Source organism: Schistocerca gregaria, chromosome X (assembly GCF_023897955.1).
Source record: "Schistocerca gregaria isolate iqSchGreg1 chromosome X, iqSchGreg1.2, whole genome shotgun sequence".
Lineage (NCBI taxonomy): Eukaryota > Metazoa > Arthropoda > Insecta > Orthoptera > Acrididae > Schistocerca > Schistocerca gregaria.
In genome coordinates, this window is record NC_064931.1 from 68,560,920 (window position 1) to 68,574,592 (window position 13,673).

At 39.7% G+C, this 13,673-nt stretch overlaps 1 protein-coding gene and 1 long non-coding RNA gene across 5 annotated transcripts in view; one reads left to right on the forward strand and one right to left on the reverse strand.

The window, feature by feature from the left end:
• LOC126297594 (protein Aster-B-like) overlaps positions 1-13,673 on the forward strand; it is a 206,066-nt gene that overhangs the window by 33,159 nt on the left and 159,234 nt on the right. The gene's annotated exons all lie outside the window — the stretch shown is intronic.
• The window catches only part of LOC126297595 (uncharacterized), a 57,579-nt gene continuing 49,705 nt past the window's right edge, over positions 5,800-13,673 (reverse strand). Inside the window, exon 3 of the long non-coding RNA XR_007552547.1 lies at positions 5,800-5,941. This is a non-coding gene — a long non-coding RNA (uncharacterized LOC126297595). The remainder of the gene's footprint in view (positions 5,942-13,673) is intronic.

Sequence of the window (13,673 nt, forward strand, 5' to 3'; positions counted from 1 at the left end):
ATACCGTTTATTATGTTCTACCTGGAAACTTTATATTGCTCATACAGAAATTTCCTATTGTGAATACTTTTTACCCATAATGATGTAACTCATTATAATTGGACTTTTACTTTATGTATCATCATATCTAAACATTTAGTATTACAAATACTGTAATGGGACATATTGAATAAATGAAAATGGAAAAAAAGCTTGCAGCTCAGCTTATTGCAGGTAACACACTTTAAGTTGTACAAAGAACTGAAGGTGTGGTGTCGCCGCCAGACACCACACTTACTAGGTGGTAGCCTTTAAATCAGCCGCAGTCCGTTAGTATACGTCGGACCCGCATGTCGCCACTATCGGTGATTGCAGACCGAGCGCCGCCACACGGCAGGTCTAGTCTAGAGAGACTCCCTAGCACTTGCCCCAGTTGTACAGCCGACTTTGCTAGAAGTGGTTCACTGCCTACATACACTCTCATTTGCCGAGATGACAGTTCAGCATAGCCTTCAGCTACGTCATTTGCTAAGACCTAGCAAGGCACCATATTCAGTTACTATGTCTTCTGAACAGATAAAATTGCGAATCATGTACCGTCAAGAGCGACGTTCACCATTAATGGATTAAAGTTTAGTATGAAACTAATTATGTCCGCTTTCTGAATTCTAATTCCTTGTCACATTCCAGACCTCACGTCAGTATTGTTCTTCCCTCCTCACGCGAGCCTGTGTGAGCTAAAAAGCATGCATTTTGGCCTCCTCTAGTAACACGGTGTTGGCTCTTCAGCCAACACAACAGAAGGAATTGTAGGACAGCTAACAAAGATAATTTTTGCAGCGCATGCCTTCAGTGACTAACAAATAAGCTGCTCATGAGTCGTGTGCAGTTCCAAAAGCTAGAAGGAGACTTGGGAGGCTTCTCGCAAAGACACAAACTAGCAGTTTGAACAGTGTGGTGTTGCACTATGCCTGAAACCTTATTTCAACAATTTTTCACACTAAAAAACGATTCTGTGTGAAATTTGTATGCAGTAACTGTAGACAGACAGTAAGATATAATGTACTGCCATAAAAATAGTTAAAAATAAGTCAGAGTTTGAGTTTTCTTCATCATGTGATTTTTCTAAATTCTTAAACACCTTAGTGATTTCTATAACTGTGATTCAAAGCCAATGCATTCCAATGAAGTTTCTTTCACATAGCATTAAAGCAGAAAAGTGCAATTTTAAAGTGATATTAAATTTGCCACTATCCAATCAGCAGATTTGATGCAGTGATTTTTTTAAATATTGGTGAAATTGCCTGGTTTCTATGGATGGGCTATAAAACAGCCCTGGTACACAGTGTGTTGACAGACTAAATGAATGCTGTGTATTTACAGTATAGGTACTGTAAGACAGAAAGGCTGTTTGTTGCCGGTGTCAAAAGGAACTTCAGATTCAAAAACTTAGCATTTGAATAATTGTTTTAATGCATAGTACTTATTTTAAATCCTGCTTTACGCCACTAGGTAAATCTGAAATCAGGATATCTGAATAAACAGGGGTGTGTGTTATAACTTCAAGTTGAACAAATATATTTCAAGGAAGACGCAATACATGAAAGTCACAGAGTAACACGTGTGTACACTTTAACAGTCAAATTATAACTGAATCGGAGTCTAGCGGCGGCTGGCTGGCAGGCTGCTTAGGTGGCGCTGCTACTGCATGGCTGGCAGACAGCGCCGCATGTAGAGCACACTCGTAACTGCGCGGCGGCACTTGAAAGATCAGCGAGTCACAACACTTTTACCCCCTTTGAAGTTTTTGCACAGGTCTGGATGGAGGTGCCCTGTAGATTGCTAGCGTGCGGGGCTGTTGGCCATGTAAGAGCTCAGCTGGGCTGTGGTCGCCCATGAAATTGGAGAAGCCAGAAATTGGAGAAGCACATCATCAGCTGCAGAAGAAGTCAGGAGTTTCTTCATCTGAGCCTTAAATGTGCGGACCAGTCATTCAGCCTCACCGTTTGACTGTGGATGGAACGGAGGGGCCGCGACATGTATGACGCCATGACGGTAGAAAAATCCGCAAAATCGGAAGAGGCAAATTGCGGACCATTATCAGTAACAAGAGTAGAGGGAAGGCCTTCCAAAGAGAAAATGCGAGCTAGAGCATTGGTGATTGCCGCGGTGGTAGGCGATGTGCAACGGACAGTGAAAGTTAAGGTAGAGTAGGCGTCAATAACGAGAAGCCAATAAGTACCTGAAAAAGGTGCAAGTCAGCATGAATATGCTCCCAGGGCTTCTCAGGCGAAGGCCACAGTGACAAAGATAACTTTGGGGCTTAGGCCTGTGACGCACAAGGGCCGCAGGCAGCGACCATGTGTGCGATTTCAGTCGATGTCGGGCCAGTACACATGACGGCACACCAGAGATTTTGTGCCAGAGACACCCCAGTGTCCTTGCTGAAGGAGGTGCAAGACCGAAGCACGCGGCGAAGCATTTTCGGTGGAAAGGAGGATAACAACACCCCTAGCCGTGAGGCGGTAATGCGAAGTGTAGTAGTTCTGCAACGGATCAGAAGTCTTAGCGGATGGATGATCTGGCCAACCCTTCTGAATACAGCATAAAACCTGGGAGAGGGTAGGGTCAGAACCCGTAGCAGCCGCCAGCCAGTCCCCGATGATGGGGAACCCGTCTACAACCCGCTGCTCAGCAACATGCAGGTGGAAACACAAAAGTTCATCCCTATCGAATGCCAGATCAGGACCCATGGGAAGGCGAGACAGTGCATCAGCGTTCGCATGTTTAACCGGAAATGAATCTCATAATTGAAACGAGACAAGTAAAGAGCCTAACGCTGGAGGCGGTGTGCAGCCTTGACGGGAAGTGACGTTGATGGATGAAACAAGGAAACAAGTGGTTTGTGACCCGTAACAGGATGAAATTTGGATCCATAGAGAAAAACACCAAACTTATGAAGAGCATAAATAATGGCCAAAGCTTCTTTTTCAATTTGAGAATACTTTGGTTGGGCATCCGTGAGCGTTTTGGAGGCATAAACAATGGGTTGTTCAGAACCGTCAGAAAAATGGTGCGCAAGTACTGCACCATCCCTGTATTGAGAGGCGTCCGTGGCAAGAACAAGATGTTGGCCAGCTCGATAAGTAGCCAGGCATGGGTCCTGTTTCAGCATAGTCTTCAATTTCTGGAAAACCCCATCGCACGACGCGTACCAGTGAAAAGGCACATTTTTATGCAACAGGTGATGCAACGGCTGAGCCACCTAAGCAGCAGACGGTAAAAACTTGTGATAGTATGCTATTTTCCCCAAGAAGACCTGCAGTTCCTTAACAGGTGTAGGGCGAGGAAGGGCATCGACCTCAGCGACAGTTTGCTGAAGCGGACGAATACCATCCCGAGAGAGTTGAAACCCCAAGTACATGATAGATGCCTGAAAAAATTTTGATTTCTGAAGATTACACTTAAGACCAGCAGTCTGTAAGACATGAAAAAGTGTGCGGAGACTTTTAAGATGTTAGTGGTGGAGCCAGTGACAACAATGTTGTCCTGGTAATTTATACAGCCAGGGACAGTGAGCAATAATTGTTCCAAGAATCACTGAAAAAGAACAGGGGCACGGGCAACCCCGAATGGCAATCATTGGTATTGATAGAGGCCGAAAGGCGTGTTAAGGACGAGAAACTGCTGGGAAGCAGCATTGAGAGGAGGTTGATGATACGCTTCTGACAGGTTAAGTTTAGAAAAATACTGGCCTCCAGCGAGTTTGGTGAACAATTCTTCAGGCCGAGGCATAAAGTAAGTGTCGATAAGGCATTGAGCATTTACAGTGGCTTTGAAATCGCCACGGAGACGAATATCACTATTTGGCTTAGAAACGACAACGACAGGAGAGGACCACTCACTGGAAGTGACAGGAAGTAAGACCTATGAAGCAGTGAGACGATCCAGCTCCCGTTTGACCTGATCACGAAGGGCCACAGGAGTGGGCTGAGCCCGAAAAATCTTAGGCCGAGCAGTGGGTTTGAGCGTGATATAAGCTTCAAAGTCGTTTGCACGGCCTAACCCAGGAGAAAAAAGGTACGAAAATGTCATCGACAAGGAATCCAATTGAGCATAAGGAATAGCATCAGAGACGATATTGACAGAGTCATCTATGGAGAACCCAAAAACGCGAAAGGCATTGAAACCAAAGAGATTCTCCGCATTACTATGGTCAACCACAAATATGGGAACAGTGCGAACAACAGATTTGTAAGATACCTCAGCATCAAATTGTCCCAAGAGAGAAATCTTCTGTAGTCCATAATTGCCTAGTGACAGGTGACAGGATTGGAGAACCCAACTGAAGATACGTCTGAGAATTGATGATATTGGCAGCAGAACCAGTATCCACCTGCATGCAAACATCCTGACAAAGGATTTGGACAGTGGGGAATAACTTCACTGAAAGGGAAGAAGTACAATTGACAGACAACACAGAATGAGAATCAGCGTCATGTTCATGAACATCATGTATGCGGTCAGATTTGCAAATGGATGACACATGACCTTTTTTTTGCATTTGTGACACACGGCCCAACGTTGTGGACAATCTTCTCGTGAATGTTTCGTAAAACACCGCGGACATGAAGGAAGTTGCCGTGGGTTTTGCTGCAGTTTCTTACACATTTGTTTACAGTTTGGCCGAGGCTGTGCTTGGGAGCGTACTGCAGCCACGTCAGCCGGCGGGGACACGCCACACGCTTCGGCAACATCGCACAGAGGTTGTATTTCCCTGACGTCACCCCATGCCTCTATTTGCACTCCAGCGGTGCGAGAAATTTCAAAAGACTGAGCGATGGATAGGACTTCACCTAGAGTTGGATTTGCCGACTAAAGGGCACATTGCCTAACCCCTTTGTCGGGTGCGGATCAGATAATAGCATCCCATACCATGGAATCGGTGTAGGATTCTTTGTGAACTTCAGTAACAAATTGACATCTTCTACTGAGGCCGTGAAGTTCAGTAGCCCAAGCACTATAGGATTGATTCGGTTGTTTTTGACAACGGTAAAAGGCAACACGAGAGGTTACCACATGCGTTTGCTTTTGAAAATAGACGGACAGAAGTGAGCACATTTCAGCAAAGAACAAAGTCGCAGGTTCTTTCAAAGGAGCCAACCGATACATGAAAGGAACAGAGACTTACATGTTTGTTCGTCCGCGACATGAAATGCCAAGAAGTGCTGTCGAAGACTTCTTCATAATCAGACCAGTCATCCGCCGTCTATTCGTAAGGAGCAAAAGGAGGTAGAGACGATGAAGAAAGACGCCCTGCATTTGAAATCACGAGTCGCATTTGTGAGAAGCGTTTGCTGTTCTATGAGACCTTGCAATAGTTGCTCTAAAGTAGTCATGGAAATACGTGAGTCAACGATGGAAAAGAAAAATCACCACCTTGTCGCCAATTGTTATAACTTCAAGTTGAACAAATATACTTCAAGGAAGGTGCAATACATGAAAGTCACAAATCAAGTAAACAGAGTAAGACGTGTGTACACTTTAACAGTCAAATCATAACTGAGTCCGAGTCTAGCGGCCGCTGGCTGGCTGGCCGCTTAGGTGGCGCTGCTGCTGCATGGCTGGCAGACAGCGCCGCATGTAGAGGACGCGCGTAACTATGCAGCGGCACTTTTAAAGATCGGCGAGTCACAACGATGTGCTAAAAAGTAATGTCTCCAAATTTTTTATGTGAAAACTCGTAAAGCTTTTTAAATAAAATAAATTTTATTGACATCCTACATCTTTATTCTTCATGTGTACATATTTATCCTGATGCCAAACACATTTCTCCCAATGAGAGATCAGTTTCATGATACCGTCACTGTAGGTTGACTTTGTTGATGGATCCACAACCTCAGTTCTGCTTCCACTGCTTCATAACTTTCAAAGTTAAATACTTGAAGGTGTTCTTTTAGTTCTGGAAACAGACAAAAATCAGAGGGGGTCAAGTCAGGACTGTATGGAGGAGGAACCCAAGACAGTGGGTTGTTGTAAATGTCACAGTGCTTGTGTGAGGTGTGGCATTGTCATGCTGAAGGAGAAGGTGCTGTACGTGTGTATGGACACTCTGAATTTGTGCTTTCAGTTTTCTGAGAGATAACAGCATGCTGGTTCTCCTGCACTGACATAATTATATTCTACATTATCAGTCTACATGCTACAATTCAGAGCCCTCTAGTGGCAGATGGTCGTAACTGGCATGAGCAAATCGGGGAACGTCGTTAGAGTTATATGTGTACTATGTAACACATGCCTCAACTGATGTTGATAGCAGAATCAAAAATTCAGAGGCATTTCGTTTCAGCATGTCCTCATAATTTTGTGTATTACATGACATTAATTTTGGCCCATCATAAGTAGATGATGAAGTATAAATCTTCTTTTACTGGTGGAATATATGCTATGTAATTACGTTATGTCCAGAATAGATGTTGTAGCTTCTCAAATACCAAGTTAGTCTGTATGACAGCAAACTATTACATCTGAACAGATGAAGTCAGGAACTGGTTGAATACTTTTCATGTGTATTATATCTGTTTTCCATCCTCTGTTGTGATCAAGGCTTTGAACTGGCAACGGTGAAATTAAAATTATTCTTTTTCCAGTATTTATTCAGAAATGTCAATTAATTTCAACTGTCAGTTTTAGTGCCAGAAGATTTGTAATGCTCCCTTGTGTGGTAAATCTTGAGACTGGGTACGTACAATACGTAACGGTATGTTGCAAGTTCAGAATTAGTATCTGGTTTCTTGGGCACTTTCACTTTTGTGCAAACCATGCATCTGCGCATTAATGACATTTTATTGGAATGCTTACCACAATAACATCCGAAAAATGTTTCCCTGTGAATTATGGATGACTCAAGTCATCAGAACACCTTCCTCTGTCAGCTTTTGTCCATTCTGCTGCATGTTTTTATTCAGTTTCCCTAATCAGAGATAGGTGAAACTCTCCATGTGCCATTTTTGGCCCTGTAATGAGCATTTAAAATCCAAAAATTCAGAACTTAAAAAATTTTTCTTTTACCTTTCCACAGTCTTTGTACTTATCTTACTGGGCTCAGTAGTAGATCACAGTGGTCAACTGTACCCATACTCGGAATTTTAATCTACAATACATGGTTTTTCTTTTTATTTCTTTCACCCCCCCCCCCCCCCCCCCCCAGTCTTTTCTGTTTCAGTCATTTGCGTAGTCAGGATAATTGCCAGTTCTGATCACATTTTTTTTTTTCTAATACACCTTAACGCATTTCAGCCAATTTCATCATCAGAATTTGTCAGATAAACAAAACAAATGAGAAATAATATTTCTACAATAATTACAGTGATAGGTTGTGTAGAAACCACATATAAAAAATTGGTGCACTGTATCTTGTCAGATCATGCGTACACTTTTACCATGACAAGTGCTGTTCAGTGGGACAGCCACCCTTAAATAATAATCTTTGGCTGTTAGGTGGTATTAAATCCAATAGGATTTGACAATATTAAATTCCAAATGTCTACAAAGTACAGTCATTTCATAAAATCATCTACAAAAGTAACAATTTGGAATTGCCACACTAAAATTCACAATAATGTCTTCATATCGAGCATACAGTCATGTCATGAAAAGCAATTAATAAAAATAATGAATAGGGCTTGTCACATTAAAAATTCATACTAATGTCAATATTAAAGAATGCAGTCATTACATAAAAAGTGATCTATAATAATTAAAATGGACAATTGTGTTGATAAAACATTTTAACGTATGGCTATAATATTATATATGACAGAGCTTAATGTATTTTCCCCCTACTGTAAGGTATGTAAAGCTGTATTAAAATCTCTTTTTATAGTTGTAAGTTGAAAATATGAAACATAATGACTTAATTATTCAAATTCATAGCAAAGCATTAAAATAGAAAGAACTGCAGGCTAGGGTTTGGTACCATAATCATCCCATGGCTGTTATGTTTACTTGTGGCGTTCTGTGATGCTGCAAACATTATCACTTTTGCTGGGGCCCATGACAAAGGCACACCCATTGGACAATAGGCAAGCAGCTTCCTCGGCCCAGCCTACCGCACTTGGCGCATAGCCTTGTGTAATGCTACAGGCATATGTTAAAATGTTTTATCAGTACAGCTGTCTGTTTTAATTTTTATGGATTGCTTTTAATAATATGACTGTGTGTTTAATGTGTGGTGTTAATTTGAATATTTTATGTGACAAGTCTAATTATTTTTCATGAAATGACTGTGTGCTTCATTTGTAGAAATTGTTTTGAATTTTAAAATGACAATTTCAGTTAGTTACTTTCATTGATTACTTTTATGAAATGATTGTATGCTTAATTTTTAGACGTTAATTCGCATTTAACATTGACAACCCCTATTGCATTTGCCACCACCTAATGGCCGTGAATTACTGTTTAAGGTAGGCTGCCTCACTGGACAGCACTAGTCAGGTCACAAGTGTGCATGTGAAATTAAGAGTTACAGTGTATTGCACTTTTTAAATTTGGCACGTCCTCATTTCCATATAGTGTATTTTTGTAATTATTGTAGAAATATTACATCTTGTTTGTTTTGTTTATCCGAAAGTTTCTGGTGATGACTGTGGCCAAAATGGATGAAGGTGTATTTTAAATAAATAAAAATATAAATAGTGACCAAGGCGGACAATTATATTGATTAGTGATGATGATTGTGGACTCTTCAACAATGATTTTATGTCATTTATAGACATTTGTATTCATTGTATGTGGTCAACATCTACACCTCTCTTTCATCGCACCACTTGATAGGAAGCATCTTGTCATTTGATTTGAACTCAGTTTCTCCTCATTTCAATTTCTTATGCAGTTTTGGCATGTTACGCCTCTCCTTATGAACATTGCCATGTGCAGTGTCTTTGTGGTTGTGAAGCCAGAGAAACGTGTGAGCTGGGTTCACTAAATTGTGGAACCCAATTTCTGTGGTTGTGCTTGTATATACAATGAAAGTCAAAATGTACTGAGTCTGGCAATAACACAGCACCAATTCTGTACCTTTATTCTGAATCTACTTCACTTGGATGAAATAAATTATTTAAAAGATTATTGACCTTTCAACAATGGGACTTTTGTGAATGCAAAGCTTCTGATTGGGACTAAATGTCGTGTGGCACATTGTACAAACTTTATTACAAATATTCCTAATTTTTTAACAAACTGTCACCTCCAGTAATCGCAAATTGTCACTAAAGTGCAGCATTCTCAAAAGTGAAAATGGTCTAAAGACATAATTTCACAGAAAACTTTAGTGCTTGAAAGTATATCTCTGGACCCATAATCACTAATTTTCAGCTTCTTAACTTCAGCTGTTAGAAGACAAATAGCAACAAAACAATAAAGTTTCTCAAATTTAGTATCTTTCCTTGTTGACAGTTGAGAATGCACAGATTCTGGAGTATTTGCTGTGGTATATGCACAAAATAGATTTGTTTCATCCGCTATAAAATGAAACAGATCTTCTGACAGGAAAACCATGGAAGATGATGAAATGTTTAACTCATTAACCGGTTAATGGTTGTGCCCTGAAACTGACTCATCGAACACCTGCTTGGTTTGTTTCCAGTCAAAAACTTATTAAGGTGTGCTTTTTTTCGGAAGTGTTTCATTACCATTTTATGATTCTTCAGAACCTCAATATCTGCCAACTGCGCCTCTTGTAGAAGAATCCAACTGATGTGCTGTACCAGCTGATGTCCAGGGATGAGGACCAGTACTTAGAGATTCCATTGAAGACTCATTACTGCTACAGACATCTGAGAATTCACACTCATTGTCATTTCTAGTATCTTCAGGATCTCTTGAACTGTGCAGTGATGATGATGTGACATTTCTTTCAAAGAGCAGAATAATGTAAAGTTAATACTGACAAAAACATGCAAAGTTAAGTCAAAATCTGCAGTGAGAGACCACAGTAAACAGAACTCTGGAAATCTCTGGAAGAATGGTGCAGAAATTCAGCTCTGCGAGTCAGCATGTCTGTTTTTATTTTTTACATTTTAGATGGCAGAAGAGTAATTGAAAATGACATGTAAATGATTTATCAAATAGGGTAGTTGATAACATAAGCCCGCAACTCCATGAAATTGCCTTTACATTCATGTCTTTCATCCAATCAGCCTCAGGAGCAGAATTCAGACACTTTATTGGCTATTTTTTCTTCCTGCTGTTAGTGCTCCTCTGCAAAATACTGCTTCCTGATAGGGCTTTCAGAAGTGTTTCCAATGGGTACTGGAAAATAACCTGCCTTCATTGGAATGTCAGTAGCTCTTAAGCGAGCCTAGTAGGTTCCAGTCAGAGTCCATTTACATGGATTACAGGAAGACCAAATGTTTCATCTCCAGGCTGGACAAAGTTCAGTTGCACCAAAGTATCAGGTACGAACACTTGTCACCCCTAACCAACTAGAGAGTGTGACCTGTGACGTGGTTGGGAGCGCTCGTAAAAGAGAAATTATAGTATTGCAGGGTGCTCAAAACAAAATAAGCCAATAAGGAAAAAGTTTTTTTATTTAAAGTACTTCATTCTTGTTGTTTTTAATGTAATGAATCTTTTTTTTCTAACAAAATAACTGCACAACCCACCATTTATTTATAATTAACTTTTTTTTTTTTTTTTTAAAAAAAGATCAATGTGGCCTATTAAGTTGGGCCTAATGAAACAGTTTTTGTAAGTCTTGACCAAAGATGAAGATAGTTCAAAGTAAATCTAGAAGAAATTTCCTCATCTGTCAGAAGTGAAATAGAAAGAGCGTGCATTTGTACGACCCGAAATTCGAAAATAAAGAGCAACCAGTAAATCTGATTGATTAGTCTCAAAATTAATGTTTGAACAGTCACGTTGATTTTCCCCTAAAAATGTAGGTGATATCAGTGAGAACAAGATGAGCATATCCATCAAGACGTCAATGTGATGGAAAGATGGTAAAAGAAGGCAAAGTAAGCTAAACAGGCAATTCACTATAGGCAATACTATATTAGATGTTTCAAGGAGAAGAAAGAGAGGGAGTAGAAGTCAAGAGACACATAATTCTATGTAATAGAAACAGTTTTATTCTCACACCACTTTAACCCATTAGCACCAGAATTAATTTTTTCGTGATTTTTTAAGAAAATTGCATCTTTATGTCTGTAAAAGGCATAAATTACACAACAGAGTTGTTTCGACGAAAGTCATTACCCCATTAGCGAGATATTTCATGTTGCCATATGGCAACGCTAGGTGCTTTCACTACCTAAATTTATATGGATTACATCTTCAACTAAAATAAGTAGCTTATTGAAATTTCTTATTACATATACAAGTTTTGTGCAAATCTATTATTTAGTCTTCACCATACAATTGATACTTTATAACACAGTACAATTAATAATCAAAAATAAAACCTTGAACTCATGTATTTTACATGAAATGGAATAAAACAGTCAATACATAATCCCACATTACACTTCGAACACATTGTTCTCACAATAGATTTACAGTCCTTGTGTGCGCATCTTTTCTTCTTCTTTCCTTCTGTATGCTGGACGAGGTAGTCAGACTTATCAAACCTAATTGATTCTGATATGCGGCTGTCGGAACATGCCCTTGATGCAGATGGTCTCCCGGCTTCTTTTGGTAAAGGGTTGGTGTCTTTACCAGTACAATGTTGCTACTTCTCTCTTGAAATCAATCTAAGAAATAGTTTGGTTTCTTGCTTTATTATACAAAATCCAACTTTATTGCAGTGCGATAGCATGCTAGATTCTGATCCATCTGATCAGTACCTCCCATATATGTATTATATTTGGCTATCATTTTGGTCTGGGAATCATTATATTTCGCTTTTTTAGTTGTGAGAATCTCTTGACTTGGCCAACTTCTTGTGCACCACATGAGGATGAGATCATTGTCACAACTGAGTTGTCCAGCCACCGCACATACAATAATCCATCATTCTTCTCTATTCGCATCTGGGGCCTCAACAAACACATCACCTTCAATATCATCATTATAATGAATGTCCAGCGCCTCAGTAAGCGAGAAACCTTTTCTAAAACAAAAACGAGAAAATTCGTCCTTTTACTGAGTACAAGCCCCTAGCGTTGTTGCCATATGGCAACACCAACGTTCAAATGGCCTAAATGAACGTAATATATTTCCCAGCCATCAGTAACCTCCAAAGAATATATATTTGAGTATTTAAAGCACAACCATAGTAAAAAACCAAATTATATATCGCAAGTTACTGTGTAAAACATACTTACTCGAACTTATACTCCATTTTTCTTCGTCATTCAGCAAACGATGACTTCCAACACTGCTTATGCTGCAGAATTTAAATGTATTGTTAAAACTGTTGCATTGTAGTGATCTTTACAGTCTTGTGGAACAGAATCCAGTGCTGCCAACACTCTCGCTTCGTTGATGTCGTGGAATCAACAATTTAAAATGAGTGTTACAGACATTGCCATATGGCAACGCACGGCGCTAATGGGTTAAGAGGAGTGATATAGATGTTATTTATCAGAGGATTTGGGAAACAGCTGAAATTACTAAACTTAAATGAGGCTCTAGGACCTAGAACCTAATGGAATTGCTGTCGCATTCTCAACAGAGTTTGCAACTGAGTTAAGTTCCATTTTAACCATAATTTACCATAGTTACCTCAATCAAAAAACTGTGCCCAATAGTGGGAACAAAACACAGGTAAAATGCATTTACAATACGGGGTAGCAGAAGTGGTCCACAATACTATTGTCCCTTATCATTGACATCCATCTGTTGTGGAATCTTGGAATGTATTTTTATCATATGATATCCTGAAAGCCATGGATCAATACAGTGTGATGGATGCAGTACTTCTGAGCTTATGCAAAGCACTTGGCTTGGTATGACACTAATGTTTCTCAACAAACATTTGATTGTATGGCGTATAAAATGAAATTCACACAAGATTGAAGATTTCTTAATGGGTAGGACAAATTATATTTTCAAAGATGTCGATTCATTGACAGACCTGGAAGTGAATTCACACGAACCACAGGGAACTGTATTAGGACTAGAGATGGGCAAACTCGTATATTCTTTGGAACCGTTTATTTTTACTCATTCACCGTTCATTTTTGCATGATCTATGGGTTGTATGAAAAATTGAAAATTAGTAGCATAGGTGACTGAAGATGGAAGGCGCCAAGAAGGGACACTTGTCTCCCCCCTGGAGTAAAGAGTTTTTATTCATTACAGAATTCTCATACACTTGTAGAAGTAATTTTCATAATTCTGCAAAACTTCTCGTTTAGCAAACTGTAGCGTTATGTGGCTAATTGCAGTGAAATTAGAGTAATATAAGGTGGCACACGAAAAACCACCCAGAGTACAGACTGCTCACCAATTATGCATGATTTGTTGACCACTATGAGGAGAATAGAAAAACATGTAATAATTAGGCAGTAAAGAAGTAACAAATAAGCTAATGAAAATAACAACTTGGAAACAATAGATGACAATGATTGGTGGGCGACAATGAACGGTCTAGTACTCAGGGATGATTTTTTGTGTGCTACCCTGTACCACTGAAATAATATTGTAGAAGTTATCATATTTTCTTTACAAAATGTGACACCAGACAGTCG